We start from the raw sequence: 8,760 nt of genomic DNA, 5'->3' as shown, positions 1-8,760 counted from the left end.
TAGTCCACAGGGTCGTATTACTTTAAGTAAACTAATTAAACATTTACAAAGGATTGCATTGAACACCTCAGAAAATCAGAATTACAGTCAATCTTTAAAATTGACTTGGTTGTAAATCTTTAACAAAGTTTATCTATAAAAAAATGCAATAGTTATAATAATAATTTTATTATGTAGTGAATATGATCTTTTGTTGTTGCTTGAAAGTCTTCATTATCACAGCATCAACAGCTTTCATGTTTCTGGATTGGAGTCTGGAGTAATTCCTCTTGGTGACGTCCCATTAGACTTGGTTATGATTTTGGAGGATCGAGCCATGGATTCTCTGATGATACTTGCCATGGGTCATATACAACACCTGAAGACCAAGAATATAGTTCAGTGATATAATGACCGTACGCTTATAGATTTATGGAATGAATGATGTTGAAGAGTGACAGAAGTTAAGTTACCTTGAAAATCCACATTCTGTCCTAAAGGCAGGATGTCCCCCAAATCTCTTACATTCGTTGTATGATTTACAGAGTCCTTTTCCATTATAACAGCATTTTCCATCAACCACACTGTCCTCACCTATGACCACAAAGCAATATTGAGAGTCCATGTTTTCACAATTTCAATTTCAATACTGGTATAAACATTCTGTATTCATATTTGACCAAAAGTATATACACATCACCTGGCAAGTCATGTTTAGCTCACAGTCATATCACAACAAAAAAGAGGAAGACTTACAGTGTAACGACAGCACCAGCAGCAGCACGACAACAGCCACAGACAAGGATTTCATGTTGGCTTGTTTCTCTTGAACAGGTTGTCTTCAGTGTAGCCCTGGACAAAAACTGCTGGATTTTATTTACAGTGAGAGGTTTAAACCCCACCCACCTCCCAACAAGCCTGACCAATACTGCTTTACTATAGTCATAAAGCATAAACACCAGTCCTTTATTTCCTTTATTATGAGTCCAAAGTTGAAATTGGATCATTGAGTCTGCATGTGAGGGAGCCCATAAGGATTACCACATGAAGGACACTTAATAGGAAAGTATGTAGTCCAGTTTTCTACATTTGTGCCCTCTGCAGCCATAATCAAATACCACTGGTACATATATGCCAGACATACACTGCAACACAATTTTGCTGCTTCTTGGAGCCACAACAGCTTCTACAGCAAAGCCATAGACACAAACACACAAAGTGTGGATGCAAGTATGCAAAAATTCTCTGTTGCACGACTCACTACAGATTCCAAACTGCCTCTGGAATTAACATCAGCACAAGAGCTGTGCATCAGGAGCTTCATGAAATGGGCTTCCACGGCTGCACATAAGCCTAAGATCAGTATGTGCAATGCCAAGCGTCGACTGGAGTGGTGTAAAGCACAGCACCACTGGACTCTGGAGCAGTGGAAACAGGTTCTCTGACGTGATCAATCATGCTTCACTATCTGGCAATCTGAAAGATGAATGTGGGTTTGGTGAATGCCAGGAGAACGCTACCTACCACAGTGCATAGTGCCAACAGTAAAGTTTGGTGGAGGAGGGATAATGAGCTGGGACTGTTTTTCTGGGTTTTGTGCACCTCACCCTTCCAATAATATATGCGTCCATCTTTGTGGCTACATTTTGTGGAAGGTGTTTTCCTGTTCCAGCATGACTGGCCCCTGTGTGCAAAGGAAGGTCCATAAAGACATGATTTGACAAGTTTGTTGTGGAGGAACTCCAGTGGCCTGAACATGGATTTAAACAATGATCGCAAGCCAGGCCTTCTTGTTCAACATCAGTGCCTGACCTCACAAATGCTCTTTTGACTCAATGGGCACAAATTTGCACAGACACACTTCAAACCTTTTGGATAGCCTTCCCAGAAGAGTGGAGGCTGTTGTAGTAATGCCCTTGCATATGGAATGGGATGTCAAGCCAACTCATATAGGTGTGATGGTTAGGTTTCCACATAGTTTCAGCTTTATACTGTAAAATGTTGATAACCAAAATGTTTTTGAGTCACCCAGAGCCATCCATTGTAACCATGTTCTGTATGTTTATCCCTAGCTTAATCTTCATTTCTAAAGCCACTGCTTATTTATTTACATTTTTTGTGCATCTTCATGCCATTTTCCCTTGTAATTCTGCTTGTATAAGAATTCCATTAATACCAATATAGGGCTGCCTGTAGCTGCCTGCATTATTTTAAAAACCCTGCTGCTTCCCTACAAAACCAAAAATGGACCAGCTCCTTCATACCTGATGGCAATTGTCAAATGCACCACGGTCTTGAATAGCCATCTCTTTGAAAAGCATTTAAAAGCCTTGCACAAATTTGTATATATGCACACAAGTGTATTTTTACTCATAAAAACAGCATTTATTATTAGAATAAATGTAAACAAACATAATACTAACAAGAATATATAGTGTTCTTTTATTACCTTCCATTTAAATGTCTAATGAAATGTCTAATAACTGTATTCTGACTCGAGCTTTGTGACTCATGTTGGTCTGGCTATCATAAAGCCATTATTACATGGTGTTGCCAACATTTTGTGCGATAGTCAGTAAGGATATATATGCCCAAAAATATCTGAAATAGTCTGGCCATTATTGGCCTGGACCCCTCTTTAATTGTGCCCCCCCCCACCCCATTTTAAAAGCTTCACTTGGACCAGGGCAGCTAAAGCCTGCTGTTTTTATGATTATATCTTAGTCACAGTACCAAGTTTAGTTACACTAATATGGAACTACTGGTGTGTGGTGTGCATGCGTACTCATATTCAGATGATGAACCGACCTGTAGGTGATTGTAAAATGATTGAGAAAGCTGGAGAGCATCATGAATTAATTTCTGAGAAAGTTAATGTTGAAAATGTGTTGTTTTTGAAAAGGGGTGATCAAATGTCAAGGTACTTCAGTTGGTACAAATGCATTATTATAGTGTATAAGTCATGGCCTCTCTGTTGCAGATTAGATGTACTTTTCATTGCACATGGGTGTCTGTATGATTATCTTCCTGTAAATGTTGAAAAAAATACCCTTTATTTCCTCCAGTGTGCACATGGTGTATCCACACGTTTTATGTTTGTGTGATTATGTTCACAATCTTTTTCTTACACTGGGCTGCTATACCAGTCTGGTTAGATAGGAATTAGAGTTGAGACTGTTGATGTAATCTATGTAATCAGCTATCAAAGACTTTATTGAGCTTTATTGTTATCAAAGTTTACTCAGAGTTTATGACACTCTCAAGTAGAACTCTCGCTGTTTGTTCACAGATCAGCGGCATTATGCCTGACAGTATGCTTTGTGCTGTTCACGTTCGTTGTCCTGGCGTGGATAATGCCACGTGCTAGACCCCAAATTGTAATGGGTCATAAATGTTAGGTGGGTATGGCAGTGAGTCAAGTGATTGGCACACAGTCTTGAGACAAAACAGTCTGAAAAAGTGAGACCAATGCTGACAATTTTAAATAGCAAATGCTGACTTAAACCAGAGCAGTCCGTTTTTTAATTGATCTGTTGATGGGTTGCGTCCTTGAATTTGACTTGCTGATGATGATTAATCGGCAATTAGTGACGGTTAGTTGTTAGTTAAAAGAATTTGCCAAAATTTGCATCCCTGGGATCATAGAGTGATTTACTAAGCCTTGATGTAATTTTGAAGATGGCAGTTGTGTGTCTAAATTATTATCACTAAGGGGCAGATACTAGTCTGATGAGCTTTTGGCACCATGGTGGCTGTCATTGTTTTTTCAGTATTTAGCTTAAAATATGTATAAAGTATAACATTAGCACAGCTAATGTACAGCCAAATGTGATGGTGGTGGAATCGAGTGAAAGTCATGCTTGAGAAATGCTTAATGGAGGAAATTATTCTTTTGCAGATTTAGTTCAAATTTACATAAATAGCAAGGGCAAGAAGCACAACTGAATGCACATGACCTTTGATCTCTCGGACAGCACTACATTGAAACCCTGCATGCTTCTGTGAATGATATCACCGCCAGGCTCAGGAATACTTTACAAACCGTTGTCGATAAACACCGATCATTACTGCATCCACAAATGCAAGTTAACACTGTACTGTACACAGCAGAAGTCATATATCGACGAAGTCCAGAAACGCTGCCAACTTCTCTGGGCTTGAGCGTGTGTTACATGTGTTACAACAGGATGGTGGCATAATATGAGGGTCTGGGTGCTAGATTGGGCAGCCTGTCTTCTATTGAAAGTATGTGACGTGTTATGAAGTACAAAATACCACAGTGAATGCCCTGTACGGTTGAGCAGATGTTCAGCAAAAAATTCCACTTTCAGAACTGGATCATTTGGTGTCTTCAGTCCCCAAATCATTATTAAGGGCTGTTAAAACACGTGATTGTGTAACACAGTGGCAAACATGCTCCTGTCTCAACTTTTTTGGAACGTGTTGCAGGCATCATATTTGTAATGAGCATATTTTTACAAAAAAACAATAAACTTAATACGATAAAACATCAAATATCATATTTTTATAGTGTCTTCAGTTGAATACAGGTCAAACGGAATTTACTAATCACTCCTTTCTGTTTTTATTGGCATTTCACTGACTGTCCAAACTTTTTTGGAATTGGGTTTGTAACATTTAATTACGCAGAAGAGAGATAATTCACTGATATGTCCACATTGAGGTTATATTACAATGACACATTCAGGAAATGCTACAATGCAGAGTCAAAATGACTGAAAAATGACTGAAAAATGTAAATAAGATTTAAATTGGTGAGAACCAGAGATATTTTGGTGACGTACTACTTGAGCAGGACATTTAACCCCCGATTGTTCCTCCAGTCTTATACTAGAAAAACATAGCTGAATAATATCTTCAACTGTAGATTTCAGGGACATAGCCTAATTGTTGTTTGTTAAAAAGTGCAGAAAACGTTAATTTAGGCTGTCTTATTGTAGAAATGCACACCCTTCCACGGAGTCTTTGGTCTTTGGTCCCACCAAGCTGACCTCTTTAAAATGGCTCACATGGTCCACGACAGAGCTACTACTTGTGTGTGGGTAATCTACAAATGCTGAGTGGTAGCAACAGCATGCTTTTTCCTGACCACACTGCGAGAATGAGTGAATACCACGTTGCTCAGTGATGGCGTAGCATTTCATGAGTTTTCCCCCTTTGCTTTCATGCTGTTATCTATATGCTGTTATATATGCTGTCATTTACAGCATCATGGGAACTCTCATACTGCCACACTGTACCTTTAATATCTCTTGATCTCTTAGCCAATTTGTAGACAACTGACTTCTTCAGTGCACTTTATAACTATCATCACTGTAACTGGTTTATTAACTTATTCTTACACATAATTGTGTAAAAACATATTTTAATAGTATTTTTTTCACTTGTGGAAGTACAGATGTCAAAGTTAATGTCAGCATACATTAGACATCCTGTAGAGACAGGAAGTACAGTAGGCGCAGGTGAGTGAGAGCGTAGTTTCACATTAAAGAGTCGTGTGCGGGAGCTGTGAATGCAAAGTGGGTGTTTCTTTGTGACTCAAACACTTAAAAGTTTCCTCCATTTCTGATTTTACAACCCCAACACACATTTCCACTCACGCTTTCTCTCAGCTGAATGCAGCTGTCATCCTTTATAACAGTGAGTCTCGAATTAGTTCTTTTAGGCCTAGTTTAAAAACCCTAAAACTGGATTAGTTAGACCTAAACACTTAAAAAGATGGTTCTTTAAGGGTTCTTTAGCAAAGGCAATGGTTTTGTTTACAACCCCATATGCAAAAAAGTTGGGACGCTGTGCAAAATGTAAAAACAAAATGCAAGGTTGTGCAAATCATTTAAACCATATATTGAATTGAAAATAGTACAAAGACAACATATCAAATGTTGAAACTGTGAAATTGGATTGTTTTTTAAAAAATATATGCCCATTTTGAATGTAATGCCAACAACACGTTCCAAAACCGTTGGGACGAGGCAAGAAATGGCTGGTAAAGTTGTGTAATGCTAAAAAAAAAACACCTGGTGGTTGATTGGCAACAGGTCAGTAACATGATTGGGTATAAAATGAGCATCCCAGACAGGCTGAGTCTTTCAGAAGTTGAGATGGGGAGGAGTTCACCACTCTGTAAAAGACTGCACGATCAAATAGTGCAACAATTCAAGTATAACGTTTCTCAATGTAAAATAGCAAAAATCTTTTGCTTTTCATCATATATGATACATAATAACATTAAAAGAGTCACAGAATCTGAAGAAATCTCTCTATGCAAGGGACAAGGCCAAAAACCAGTATTTGCTGGCCGTGATCTTTGGGCCCTCAGGAGGCACTGCGTTAAAACAGACATGATTCTGTAGTGGAAATCACTGCATGGGCTCAGAAACACTTCTGAAAAACACTGTCTATGAAAACAGTTCATCACTGCATCCACAAATGCAAGTTAAAACCCTAAAATGCAAAGATGGAACCATACATAAACAGGATCCAGGAACGCTACCACCTTCTCTGGGCCCCAGCTCATCTAAAATGGACTGAGGTGAAGTGGAAAACTGTCCTGTGGTCCGACGAATCAACATTTGAAATTCTTTTTGGAAATCATGGACACTGTGTCCTCCGGGCTAAAGACCACTCAGCTTGTTATCAGTGCACAGTTCAAAAGCCAGCATTCATGATGGTATAGGGGGCATTAGTGCACATGGCATGGGTGACTGGCACATCTGTGAAGGCACCATTAATGCTGAATGATATATACATGTTTTGGCAACATATGCTGCCATCCAGATGACGTCTTTTTCAGAAAGGCCCTGATTATTTCTGCAAGACAATGTCAAACCACATTCTGCATGTATTACAACAGCATTGCTCCGTATTAAAAGTGTCCAGGTGCTAAAGTGGCCTGCCTGCAGTCCAGACATGTCACCACTGATAACATTTGGCACATTGAAGTGAAAAATATGACAAATGAGTCCCCGAACTGATGAGCAGCTGAAATCCTATATCAAACAAGAATGGGAAAACATCTCACTTTCAGAACTACAGCAGTCGGTCTCCTCAGTTTCTGAACACTTACAGAGTGCTGTTAAAAGAAGATGTGATGAAACACAGTGGTGAACATGACCCCATCCCAACTCCTTTGGAACGTATTGTTGGCATCAAATTCAAAATGGGCTATATTTTTAAAAAAAACAATCAAATTTTCAACATTTGATATGTTGTCTTTATAGTATTTTCCTTTAAAAATATGGTTTACACAATCTGCATATCATTGCATTCTATTTTTATTTACATTCTGCACAGTGTCCCAGCTTTTTTGGAAATGGGGTTGTAGAACTATGAGTTCTGTATAAAAACATTTCATGCTTAGGTGGTTCTTTGCAGGTGAAATGGTTCTTCAGACTGTTGTATATGGTTTAAAATATGTCCAGTTGGTGGCAGCGGTGTATTGATAGTTAGACTATCCAGCTGCTCATGTGCTTAATGTTGCTATGATATTCTAGGCTATAATTTCACAACACTTGTCTCTGGACAATAATTACTATGCTACTGGGGTGGCGCCACATCTCTAAAAGTGGTGGGGCAAAACTTTGCTGCATGCAAAACCACATACTACCATATTAATTAGTAGGCACCAATATTAGTCCATTCATCTGTATAGTATTTATTGTGTAGTAGGACGTGCTTTTGGACGCAGCCATAGTTTCCAAAAAAATAACAAAACAAAAGCTGGCTGAGTAATAAAATGCAGCTAGTTATTAGCTCATGTTGCTATAGCAGTATAAGCGTTTGTAAAGAATGAAATGTTAAAATGGGCAGATAATCCGGAGAGTACAGTGCTGATGTGCACTGAGAAATACATGTTCTAGTCTTGAAGTCTCTCGTTTGGTGTGGACCATTGTAAGAAAGTGCTCCTTCAGTAAATTGATCCAGGGTTCACTCATAGTGGTGCTTGAAAGTTTGTGAACCCTTTAGAATTTTCTATATTTCTGCATAAATTTGACCTAAAACTTTTTCACACAAATCCTAATAGTAGATAAAGAAACCAAATTAAACGAATGAGATAAAAATATTAGACTCATTTATTTATTGAGGAAAATGAACAATTTATTACATGCGTGGCAAAAGTATGTGAACCTTTAGGATTAGTAGATAATTTGAAGGTAAAATTAGAGTCAGGTGTTATCAATCAATGGGACGGCAGTTAGGTGTGAATGCCCACCCTGTTTTACTTAAAGAACAGGGATCTATCACAGTCTTTTAGCTGCAGTGGGATTTTCATCCCAAAATAGGTGAAGCCTGATGGGGACCAACGAAAGGGATAGTTTGTTTTATGTCCAGAGAATGTGCCATGTTCATTAATTAGCTCTATTAATTTAGGCGTTGATTGTTTCGGAAAATCCAAGTAAATCAAAACATTGTCAGTATGTCCTTATTCTGCCTTATAGCTGCAGCAAGTCGTTCCATGGTGAGTGTAAATAATAGTGCACTCATTGGGCAGCCCTGTCTTGTACCTCTTGCAATGCTAAAATTTGCAGATTTATATCTGTTTGTAGTAACAGCAGAAGATGGGGGTGTATATAGAATCTATACCCATTTAATAAATTAATCCCCTAGATCCAAATTAGACAAGGTAAAAGTTAAATAGGGCCATTCTAGCGCTCTATCAAAGGCTTTTTTAGCGTCAAGGGAGACAGCAAAAGCCTCAGGGCCGTACACAGATCTACAAATCTTTTACAGAACTCAGCACTGAGCCCATCAGGACCTGGT

General features: G+C 38.6%; 1 long non-coding RNA gene across 1 annotated transcript; it reads right to left on the bottom strand.

Moving 5' to 3' along the window:
• LOC118801172 lies at positions 1–867 on the bottom strand. The gene is made up of 3 exons (XR_005006474.1): positions 736–867; positions 453–573; positions 1–358 (listed from the first exon to the last, which is right to left on the bottom strand). It is a non-coding gene; the product is annotated as an uncharacterized LOC118801172 (long non-coding RNA).
• Positions 868–8,760: the final 7,893 nt, after the last annotated feature.

Source organism: Colossoma macropomum, unplaced genomic scaffold, assembly GCF_904425465.1.
Source record: "Colossoma macropomum unplaced genomic scaffold, Colossoma_macropomum, whole genome shotgun sequence".
In the NCBI taxonomy this organism is placed as follows: domain Eukaryota; kingdom Metazoa; phylum Chordata; class Actinopteri; order Characiformes; family Serrasalmidae; genus Colossoma; species Colossoma macropomum.
This window is presented reverse-complemented; position numbering and strand designations above follow the sequence as displayed.